Below are 12,408 nucleotides of genomic sequence, written 5' to 3'. Positions count from 1 at the left end.
AGAAACGGCTGTTTTTATTGTTCAGGGGGGGGGGGGGGGCGTAAGGAATGGGAAAGGTGTAGCGGCTTTCCTTTTTTAAAGCCGGGTGTGTCTTGGGGGAGGGTGGCCTTGTGCTCGCTGCTTTGTGGTTGTGGGTCCGGCACTGTTCTGGGGTGATTGCTTGCCCACGCAGGAGACGAAAAGCTGCGAGCCCTGCTTGCAAGACTAATTTCACCGGACCGTACCAGGGAGAAAAGTCACAAGAGCGCCACGAGGACTGATGACAACTCCCAGGAAACTACCAGCTACGAACTAAGGGTTCGTCACCTCTGAGGGGAATTCTACTACTGAAACGCCGATCCCTCGCACAGCGACTGCTGGCCCCTACGCGTCGGGATCTTCTTCCGCCGCCGGAGATGCTGTTACGGTTGACGTCTGGCACCACGTGCGGAAAGGAATTTCACCCGACCTTCACTCACCATGCCTCGTCGAAATGAGGCGTGACTTCTCCTGCGACGGTCGGCGTCCAGCACCTCGTGCAGAAAGGACTTTCTCTCACCCGACCTTCACCCACCATGCCTCGTCGGAATGAAGCGTGACTTCCTAATTCGCCATGAGCATTTCGAGTGTCTGCCGGTCTGGCGGAAGGCCCGCAGTGTTTACAGGCCTCTTTTGTGTGTGTGTGTGTGTGTGTGTGTGTGTGTGTGTGTGTGTGTGTGTGTGTGTGTGCGACTTTAGAGGGACCCTTTCTTCCAATGGTCAAACTCTACCGGAGAATTTCCACGAACCAGCAACGCACAAAAGAGACGGAGAAGCGTCTACAATTCCCAGGAGGCTCGGTACCACCAGAGGCGTGGTATAACAGGAGGCGGGGCCCTCTTCATCCAATCAGTCTCTGTGCCGGTCACGTGGCGTCGACGGAAGCAAGATCCCTCCCACGATTGTAGAGAGCCTATTTAAGGGGCTCCGAAATGTACTTTTGATCACTTCATTCTTTTCTCATCATCTTGCATCAACCTTTCAATAAACCATGCAAGTTTCGCACTAGAAATCGTCTCGTCCTTGCCCGGTCGCCATGGTCTACCGGATGCCTGCAGCCCGCCGACAACGTCACGCTACCCAATAGTAACGTCGGTCGAGCTTCGATAGACAGGCGTCGCTACAACTCGGCAGCAGTACGATACGCTACCCTGGAGTACGCAACACCAAGTATCGTAAGCTGCCTGGTGCCAAAGTGACATTCCTTCAGGTTCAATTGAAAGCCGACAATTGTGAGGCAGTGCAAGACTCTTCGAGGAGACTGAGATGGATATTGGGAAGTAGGGAGAAGAAAATCACGATGTTGTCCAAGTGGCACAGGCAATCGAATGATCCCCTTGAGGCTGCACGAGATAGTGACCATCATGCCTTCGAACTTGCAGGAGAATCACATAGTCAGCAAGGATTTATGAACGGGCACGTTGGTAATGTTGCATCTTTGGTTAGCAGTGCGACGATCTACACGGGGAGTTAGAGAAGCGACAGAAAAGAGCGCTGACTTCCAACAATTAAATTCGGATCACAATTATATGGACACTCCAGGTGCATTTCCGCCGTCGCCGTGATGTTTCGTATAAAGTCCAAGTGCGATAACATCCTGCCGCGCGCATTGTGCTGTTGGTGATAGTGAAAGCGTCCGAGGGCGAGCTGAGGATAGTGGCTCGATCTCGCGCGGGCAATGGAGGAAGGCGGGAATCTGGAAGTATTCAATCGCACCGAAGGCATCGGAAGTAAGGGGGTGAGGAGTGCTACTCCAGCGGCGGTGAGCGCTGCCGCGCGGGCCCTATCTTGACAGCGATCTGCGATGTATACAGTCTAGGCGCACCAAGGGCTGTTAGCTTCGTGTGCGCTGTGTTCTCACCGCTTAGTTTCCGTTGAAGCGACAGGCAGCACGAAGGTCAATTCGCCCGCTGTTGCTGACGCTCTTCCTCGCGCCAGTGTTTTGATAGAGAGTGTCAGCAATCATCGAGCGAGATGTCTTTATGTTGGCCTGTGTGCGCGGGACACCATGCTTCTTAATTTAGTCAGTAAGCGAATGTTGACCACTTTTTTACGGCCGATAAAAGTACTACCCTTACTTCTTATATGTATCTAATAATTTGCTATCGCGATCGATGCTTCGCCTTTCGGGTGAAATAGCGACGTTCCTATTGTGCACATAGGCCAAGCTTTCAGCAGTCGGGTTACCCGGGCAGTCTGTGACATCAGTAGCGGGAAGTTTGCAAAAGCAAAACAAAAGTATTAACCACGAATCTACCTTACCCAGAAAGTCGTTGGTATCTCTGAGATCCACACATTGTCCCATAATCTCAAGAAAGTTGGTCGGCGTGCTGGCGTCTATGTCCTGTTTTTGGCACCAGATAAGCTGTCGCGCTTATGCAGGCAGCTTAATTGCGATCCAAAAAAAAAAAAATGGCTGCAGAAGCACTCATAGGAACTACTTTGTCGCATGCGCAGTACGTGTTGTTTACAGCATTTCTATTTCGTGACATCAGGAATGTATTGGTGAGACGGAACGCTGCTCAATCAACGATTAAAGGAGAACAACAATAATGTTTTTAACTCCGTTTTTGGTCATCTTGGCATCCATTGCAGAGACCAGCTATGCAGACCTATATTCGAAGGCCACACAAATTATTAATCGCCACAAAATCAAGCAAACTGGAAAGATTGTTGAAGCGCATGTAATTCACAAGTCTGGAGAGCGCTTGTAAGTGCCCCTACATTGTCACTGTGTGATAAAAAAGCGAAAAATTGAAACAGAAGTATGTTGTTTGTTGGAAGCAAAGTTCTGAGCACGTGTCACCTATCGGTACTTTACGCTGTGCCATATAGGGTGGTAATTAACCCTGGTTTATATGCGTAATAAAAAATTTAGGTCAGCGCTCTTTCTCGACACTTCTCTTACTTCCAATGTGGATCGTCGCCCGGCTAACCAAAGATGGATAGCCCGAACGGCATAACATTAAATTTGTAGAGGCCGTCAAGTGTTACGAAAGCAATTTTGGGACTGTCAGAAGCAGCCATTAGAACTTGCCAGTATACGGAATGCAAATCCAGCTATGAAAACGATTTAGCGCCTTGTAAGCAATCGAGGACGCCATCGACACGTGGCAAAAGGTAGATGTATTTGCACGTAACCTTGTTGAGTCGACGATAGTCAACGCTGAATCGGATGGAGCTGTCTTTCTTTTTCACTTGAACAGCAGCTGAAGACCATGGGCTGCAGTAAGTTTAACGCCACGCAGAAGCATTTCATCAACTTGCTTCGTGTGGTCATGACGCTCCGCAAGTGAGACATGGTAGAATCGTTGCCACAGAGGTGCATGAGAGCCCGTGTCAGTGTGGTGGGTAACGGATGTTGCACAGCCAAGAGAAGCTTGCTGCCAGTAAAAAGAGCGATACTCCCACAGAAGGGCTAGGAGTTGCTCTCGGTGAATCGCGCCAAGTCAATCGGAAACAAACGGTTGAAAGCCTCGGGAATAACCTGCTGCCGGGCGAATAAGGGTGAGGGTGGAGAGCAGTGCATTTGGATTGTCGGTAGCAGCATCGAAATGGAAGATATGATCGACGCGTTGGGTATATGGCTTCGCCGAGCAGCGATAAGGGCCACGAAAATGGGTTGCACACAAAGAGCGCGGTGGCACTGTGGCGAAAAGAGATCAATGCAAACGGCAACGATGCACGTCGGCGGTGATGTAATGCGTCGGTAGGCACCAATAAACTAGTGGATTCAGATACTGAAGCACATAAAAAGGGGCACGAGGGCACCACTCGCAGAAGGAACGTCTGTGTCTGTTTATGCATATATGATTGGCGACTCCGGAACGGCATTGGAATGGCGCAGATGTCGGAATTACCCATTAATTCCTCCAGTTCTTGCAGCCAAGTTCGGCAGATGCACTGCATAATCCGCTGCTCGATAATTTTGCAATTATATGGTTTCTATCTTTCCCAATAGATTCGAAGAGCCCCGCTTGCGGGCGTTCATCATTGGGCGAATACTCGTTGTATAATTTGAGCCTGAATTATTCCTGACGTTTGACGTCGTACGCGATCGCACGCCACAGTTTCTTGACCTTACTTCCACTGCAATGCAACTAGCTGCACCACAATTGAATGCGCAAAAACGAAAGAAAGAAAAGAACGATGCTCACAGCAGCGCAACCTGTCCCAGTGTGGGACAGCGTGCGGTCGGCCGTGCAAACCGAACCTGAAATAATTGCAAATATTCCGCTACACCTCCGCCCGTCCGTCCCGTACACTCTGATTCTCAGCCGTTTATTTATCCAGTGGCCGCGTTACGATAAAAGGGCGGAATCAATGCGGAATCGCAGAATGAACTATGTCAGCCTATTTTCATAATGAAAGAACAAGTCTTAATGCGATTGTTCGAAAGTACTGTTCATTGCAAACATGCCAGAAACAGTGTATTGTTGGTATAGTCAGACTACAACCGCATTAAGAGATCGACATTATTAAGAAATACCCATGTGCCCCACCATAATCTCATATGACTACATGGGATAATGAATATGGTCTGTTCGGTGTATGTGTGCTTCTTATATAGATAGAAGGGGTTATATGGTCCTAGTTAGTCTACGTGCACTTCACCTTCTTGCACAATATTGCGAAGGCCCATTATTGTAGCAACTCGTTAAGTCCAAATAGCGAAAATGAGCACAAAATCTTAGCAGTCAATAGCAAAAATAACACAGATTGCCTCTAAACAAATACCAGCACAATAAAAGCAACAAGACAGTAAGCCACAACAAGATCAATGGCTATAGGATTTACAATTTCGTTTCAGTACATCGTAGAAGCGGTAACCAGAACAAAACGTAATGTTATTGCCCAGCTGCATAAAATGCATACCTAGAGCTGAGCTTCGTGACGTGAGGTACCGCTGTAATATTGGCAAAGTCAGGTGAGGTGCTTAGCGCTACTATAATGCCGTAAGCTGACGCAGTGCAATCGTTGCCTAACGCGTTTGGCTCTACCACGATGCGCAGAAGCATTGCGAAAAAGCCGAGCAAATAAAAATTTATTGCGTCAAAGGCAGAGAGGAGGCGCCGAGCTAGCGTGCACTAGGTCTGCTCAGCGAAAGGAGGAAACGGGAAGTACTGACCAAATGTGTCGTTGAGAATAGGAAGAATATTTGCGTATGCTATGCTATAAACACCTCCAGTGGCGTTACAAATATCCCGGAACTACCTTCGCAGACATTCTTGCTGGCGTTCGGCCACGAGCTACGCAAACTGCAATCATAATTACACTTAGATAATCTACCTTCTGATGCCTGCAGTGAAGAGTTGAGTGCCTGCCGCTCCTATGCGTAAAGCAGGGTAGTCAGAAAACGCACGCTGGAAGCAGTGTTTCTACTGCCTGGCAATGTCGTCGGTTAGGACTATCTATACGTCCGATTAGATGTGTGTAGCCTTCAGTGAAGGCGACGCAAATGTGAATTCGATGTAACATGCCTGCTTCACTTCACTTTATAAAGGAGGCGAATGCTGTTGTCAGGATCTGTTGTACGATGGCGATTGAGAGGTTGGCTTGGCTGAGTTCAGTGAGTTATGGTGCAGGCTGCTACGAGAAACAAAGAGAGTTTGCATTCCCTCATTACTACGGGACGTGAACTTCGACGACTTCATAAAAGAGAATTCTCGATTTACTATCGGCAAGCTCGGAGTCGTTGTATCCAGTTGTCCTCTGGGACACAGCAAAGTGATCATTTCGCTGTGGAAAGCCGAAGTGATGCGCCTTCAATAGAACCAAAGTAGAATACGGGCCAACAGGTGGGCTTTACCACACGCCTAGCATGTACACACGTGCAGCGCAGCAGCAGGGCATGGGCCTTGTCAGACTACACGGCTAACAGTTAACACGGGTTCCGAGAGGGAGAAAGAAACACATCATAATGATATGCTCGAGGTGTTAGCCTGGCTGATCGTCTGGCATGCTTCTCCAAGTGTTGAGTGATAGTTATGATATGCACAGTGATCACATTAACACACGAATGGCGCATAGTCACAGACATACACAGACAATAGAAACAGTGGCGTAAGAAATTTAGTTCGGGGAGGGGGGGGGGGGGGGGGCTCAAGTTGCAACTCGGCTTCCTCCTTAAGAGGAAGCTTTAGTTCGGGTGCTGCGATCTAAATACATGTAGAAGAGGAATTCGTTTTTCTCAGCAACCGCTGCGCCAAATTTGAAGAGCTTTGTTGCATTTAAACGAAAAACTTTAATTCTATTGACTACTGGTTTCAAATTTTTCATTTACGTTGTCAATTCTTTATTAAAAATTGGCCAAAATCGCACATTTTCAGAAAACTAAACTATGAAGTTTAGAACTCTGTAACTCAACAATGAGAAATGATATCATAATTGAGCTGTTTTTTCGGTTGCCCCAAAATGTGGAAGTCGCAGGGCGCCAGGTCTGAGCTACATGGCGGATGTTACAGCGTTTCCCACTTGAACTTTACCAGTTTTATATTAACCACATTAGCGAGGTGGGGACGGGCATTGTCGTGGAGCAAGATGACACCATTACTCAATTTTTCACATCATTTGTTCTTGATTGCGACACGCAGCCGTTCCGGCGTTTCACCACATGGGAAACAATTGATAGTCTCTCAAGATTTAGCAAATTCTATCAGTAATGGCACCTGACGACTGAAAAAAAAAGTCAACACCTTTCCGGTGGAAATGACGGCCTTTGCTTTCCTTGGGCGTGGTGAATTCGAATGTTTCCACTGTAAGCTTTGCCGTCGTGTGTCAGGCTCGTTGTAGTACACCATGGTTCGTCCCCGATCACAATTGCAGAAAAGAAGTCGTCACCCTCATTGTGATACAGGATCAGATAAGTCAAGGCAGCGCCGAAGTTCTCCGTCTTCTCTAGGTGGTTCAAAATCTTGGACATTCATTGCGCACACAAGAGCCAATAACCGAGATTTTCATGAATTATGGCGTGAACCGAACCGTGATTGATGTTCACACGCTCTTCAAGTTCATCGATGCTTGTCCTCCGTTCTTGTCTAATCAGCTGACCAACCTTTGCAATTTTGTTGGGGGTGATTGCACGATGGCTTTGGCCTGGTCTTGGATCGTCTTTGCAACTTTCACGTCCTTCTTTGAACCGTTTGCTCCAACACTTCACAGTGGACAATGAAATGCAATGTTGAACGTACGCGGCAGCCATACGGCGCCTAATTTCTTTTTGGGAAATACCTTCAGCTGTCAAAAACTGCACGGCAACACCCTGTTCAACTTTTGGAGCGTCATTTATGTCACGCAACCCAGGGTATGAGAGAATTAAAGAACCTTTATCCTCACACCTGCGGGTCACTTTTGTTAATGAGAGATGCCTCTCTGCTTCGCGCATGCCTCGCAGATAATGAACCGAACCATCATTGCGCGGGGTGGGTAGGCTCACTTTCATTTGATTCGCCCTCGTACATTAGAAATGCGAAGATACAATGGAATACACTAATGCGAAGATACAGCTTGATAAAGGGCAAAAATGCGTCACTGGAAAAAAAGTTCTCTGCACGTATACACGAAACCTTGCAAAAAGATATTTAAATATACCTATAAGTCTCCAATAAATCTACGTATCTAAGAAAAAGTCACGGTATATAATGCGCCAAACAAGGCAAATAATCATGTTGCGCAATCACAGATTCACAGAATCCTAGATACCGCCCCCTTTTCCATCCACTCCCGCCGATGTATCGCGCGCGACGGAAGACGGCTAGCTTGCTCTCCGCTTTTCTCCTTTGCGCACACAAGACAGTCACCATCGTCGGCTCACCCATTCCAGCCCCCCCGTCCGCTTGCGCTTTCACTCTCACATACAGCGTGCAGCGCTCGGTTACATTGTTATCACTCTTGGTTTTTATACGAAACATGAGGGCGACGATGACGCCAGGAAAGCGCCTGGAGTATCCATATAATTGCTATCGCAATAATATACTAAGAGTATCCGCCAACTGAAGCGTCCCGTGACCCATTACTTTCCGCAAAGGAAGAAGTAACAAAATCGAACTTTCACCATGCGACAATTCGCTGCGCCGCAACAATGTATTTTTTTCCCTTTTGTGTGGCTGGGGCACCGAAAAGAAAATACGCAAAGGAAAATATGTTGGCCACAATCGAATGCCTATATTGCGCACCTAATGTGGCTACCGAAGAAATAAAAAAAACGTGAGACGCCTGGTCCACCAAGAACCATACGGATACTGCTCGGTATCCTACACCGGCAAGATAAGACTTTCTGGAGAGGTTGCGCTCAAGCGAACGCGGTGCAATCCGTTGAGTCCCCACAGTGATGGCGGCGAGCGACCATTGTTTCGTTTTCTCGTCTGGCAGCCATTAAACGTCCAAAACTCTGTCAGGTGAAAATACACTCGGCCATAGCAAACTGAAAGCGCACCGAAGTGCGCCGCGCAGTGGTCTAGGCAACACGAGAAAAAGGTATGCGCTCTGGCTGGCTCTGGCAGCTCGCGGGTAGGGTAACGAGAACAAAAAAATTCAAGAGGCTCTATGTGTCCGCGTGAAGTCAAAGCAGAAAAAATAAATAACAACGTAGTTACCTTGGCTGGCTTTAGCGTCTTAACATGGTTGCTTTGGCGTAGGTGAAAGAAAATGTTCGTATTTTTTATGTGACATGACGGCACAAATGATCCACCACAACGCTTCGTCTCATCGGACCTCGCTGCGTACTTTGTCAACTTGTCTGACAGTGTGTTGATTTGGCTTGTCTCGTTGTATGTTCCGATGTAAGACTTTAGAAAAGTCAATGTCCCTATGTCGTCAAATGTTTATAACAGCCTTAAACCCACAAAGTTCAGCAATTGAAAATATAAAGCAGAATTTTATTTATTTATTTATTTATAGATACTGCGATCTGAAATCAGATCATAGCAGGGTGGGTATACATAGAAATATACAAGCATGTAAACACATACAAATCCATCACATATGCAGGCATTTTTAGACATTGGTGAAGAATACATAACATACAAGAAAAAAAAAACATACAAGCAGATAACGCACACGAATTCATAACATTTTCAAGCATTTTTCAAACATTGATAAGGAATTCTGGGTAACAATATGAGAATTAAGATTATTCCAGTCTGTTATTGTCCTAGGAAAAAAAGAATATTTGAAACAGTTATTCCGTGCGTTGATGGGGGTTATCGATAAAGCATGCCTTCGTCTCGTGTTATAACCTGATGAGTAAGTAAAGAACTTGGAAGTGTTAACCTTATAATGGTCGTTTACAAGTTGAAAGAGGAACTTTAATCGACAGATACGGTTGCGCACAGTCACCGGGGGTAATCCACTGCGCCTTACGAGCTCACCAACAGACGCGCGGCCGTATGAACTAAAAACAAACCTAACTACCTTATGCTGTACACGTTCCAGTTTTTAAATATTGGTTAAAGTGAATGGGTCCCAAATAATTACGGCATATTCCAACAACGGACGAATGTAGGAATTGTACGCCAGTAAACGAACATCAGACGTAGATGATTTCAGTGAGCGCCTCAAGAAAAACAGTTTACGCAAAGAATTCGCAACAACAGTATCTATGTACTTCGTCCAGGAAAGCTCATTGGTTATCCATAGGCCCAAATATTTGTACTCTCTTACCTCTGATAGAGATACGTTGTCAACATTATATGCAAATTGAAGAGGTTCTTTCTTATGTGTGATTCTCATAAAAACAGTTTTTTCAAAATTAATAGACATTTGCCATTGTTCGCACCAAGCAGTGACCTTTGCCAGGTCATTATTTAGACGCACCATGCGCGCGCTGTTTCTTTGTCTCTGCGTGTAGTACAGTGAAGAGAGCCAGTTTAAGGGCGGAGAAGAAGAAAGAAGAGAAAAGCAAAAACTGCAGCGCCGTGGTTTTAAAGCGCACCCGTGGTAGAGAAACGGAATGCGATATAAGCGTGCGTAGCCATGATACGCACACGACAAACTGCCTCTAAATATATTAAGGCAGTTTGTCGTGTGCGTATCATGGCTACGCACGCTTATATCGCATTCCGTTTCTCTACCACGGGTGCGCTTTAAAACCACGGCGCTGCAGTTTTTGCTTTTCTCTTCTTTCTTCTTCTCCGCCCTTAAACTGGCTCTCTTCACTGTACTACACGCAGAGACAAAGAAACAGCGCGCGCATGCGATCCCATAGATGAGATGAATATATATATATATATATATATAGAGAGAGAGAGAAAACTATCAGTCATAGCTCTCGTAGTATAGCCCTCTGGGCCGTTTCCTTTTTTTTTCGAAAGTAGTCCTATTAGGGTTATTATAATTACACGAAGGTATTTCGCCCTCACCAGCAGCAGTCCTTGGTATAGTTATTCTGGCGGCTAGCTTCCCACGCTATGCGTGCCGCCATCGCACCTGGTTAAGCTTTTCCTAGACGCTAGAGTTAGGCTTTGTCCGCGCAACCTTGAGCGATCGGAAAGCGCGTTTCCCCCTCTTGGCCGGCGGAGAAGGGAAGCTTCGTTCCGGCCGCGAAGCTCTCCACATCTCTGTAAGGTGCCTTGGGGATGTCTCGTGCCGAAGATGCCCTCTCGGTGAGTGCATATTTCACCCCTCATCTTTTAAGAGGTTCAATACATACAAGCATTTGCCTAGCAAACCAGATTTTTTTTTTTTTTTCAAGGGAATTTTCCACGTCTCAGTAATTTCTCTCGTCGTATTCGAGTGCTGATTGCCGTGTTATAGTTTGTTAACGAAGCTTTCCCTCAAGTCTAAATATTTTAAGGCAGTTTTCCTAGCCTCTAAAGCCGCTCGAGTTGGCTCTTCTCCTTGAGCGGCCATTTTTCCTAGAAAGTATGCCTTCCAACTACTCGGAATCAGCATAAACCGACTATCGCGGACAACATGAGTCTCTTTCCACGTAAGTGTGAGGCTCGGAGCAGGAGCTGTGGCGCTTGAAAGTAGCCTGGGACCTGACGAACCAACCGACTGAGCTATCTTTCTGGGCAACATCGAAGGGTCACGAGTTCAAATCACCTGTTATGTTCCTTTTTTTTCTGCCCCTTTTTCTTTCTTTTTTTTTTTCTTTTTTTTTCTTTCTTTTAATGTCTTTTCCTTTATTTTATCACTGTACGGGAACCCTCCTAAAAAAAAATATATATATATATATATATTTATATAGATCTTCAAATATTTATGGCCTCACACTCACATGTGCAGGTCATAAATACCAGGTTCTCTAGCCGAGTGCCATCCATGCGGTATAACCGAGCTCAGATTGGTCCACCTTGACTGACCAAGTAGGGCACCACTGTAGGTTAAATGAGGCGTACAACTCCTGCGGGACCCGCCGTGGTTGCTGAGTGGTTATGGTGTTAGACTGCTGAGCACGAGGTCGCGGGATCGGACCCCGACCACGGCGGCCGCATTTCGATGGGGGCGAAATGCGAAAACACCCGTGTACTTAGAATTAGGTGCACGTTAAAGAACCCCAGGTGGTCGAAATTTTCGGAGTCCTCCACTACGGCGTGCATAATCAGAAAGTGGTTTTGTCACGTAAAACCCCATAAATTAATTTTTAATTTAACTCCTACGGGGACGGTAGAGTATCCGTCTCCAGTGCAAGAGGACCGTGATTCAAATCCCGGTGCCGCGCTATTCTCCACCGGAAAATACAAAAAAAAAAAAAAAAAACGTGTGTTGAGAAAATTGCACAAACAGGCCTGGAGTGCGGCCTGATCCCGGTGACCAGAACCGGTAACGCACTCTCTCACCAGAGCAGGATTGGCCACCCTGGTGCAGTACTTGGCCACAACCTCCTATATGAATACAACAATCAAACCCCGGCCCTCAGTCCCCAGCAGCCGCGAAGCAACTGACCACGGCGGCGGTCAGATCTGTGACGCTGCAGAGGGTGCTAAGAATACCTGGCTCCGGACAGGCCGCCATTGGAATCTGAACCTGGCAACGTTTAACGTTAGAACGCTATCTAGTGAGGCGAGTCTAGCAGTGTTATTGGAGGAATTAGAGGGTAGTAAATGGGATATAATAGGGCTCAGTGAGGTTAGGAGGACAAAAGAAGCATATACAGTGCTAAAAAGCGGGCATGTACTGTGCTACCGGGGCTTAGCGGAGAGACGAGAACTAGGAGTCGGATTCCTGATTAATAAGGAAATAGCTGGTAACATACAGGAATTCTATAGCATTAACGAGAGGGTGGCATGTCTTGTTGTGAAACTTAATAAGAGGTACAAAATGAAGGTTGTTCAGGTCTACGCTCCTACATCTAGTCATGATGACCAGGAAGTCGAAAGCTTTTATGAAGACGTAGAATCGGCGATGGGTAAAGTCAAAACAAAATACACTATACTGATGGGCGACTTC

The sequence above is a fragment of the Dermacentor andersoni genome, chromosome 1, assembly GCF_023375885.2.
Source record: "Dermacentor andersoni chromosome 1, qqDerAnde1_hic_scaffold, whole genome shotgun sequence".
Taxonomy (NCBI): domain Eukaryota; kingdom Metazoa; phylum Arthropoda; class Arachnida; order Ixodida; family Ixodidae; genus Dermacentor; species Dermacentor andersoni.
The sequence above is the reverse complement of the archived record's forward strand: the minus strand, read 5'-3'. Positions refer to the sequence as shown.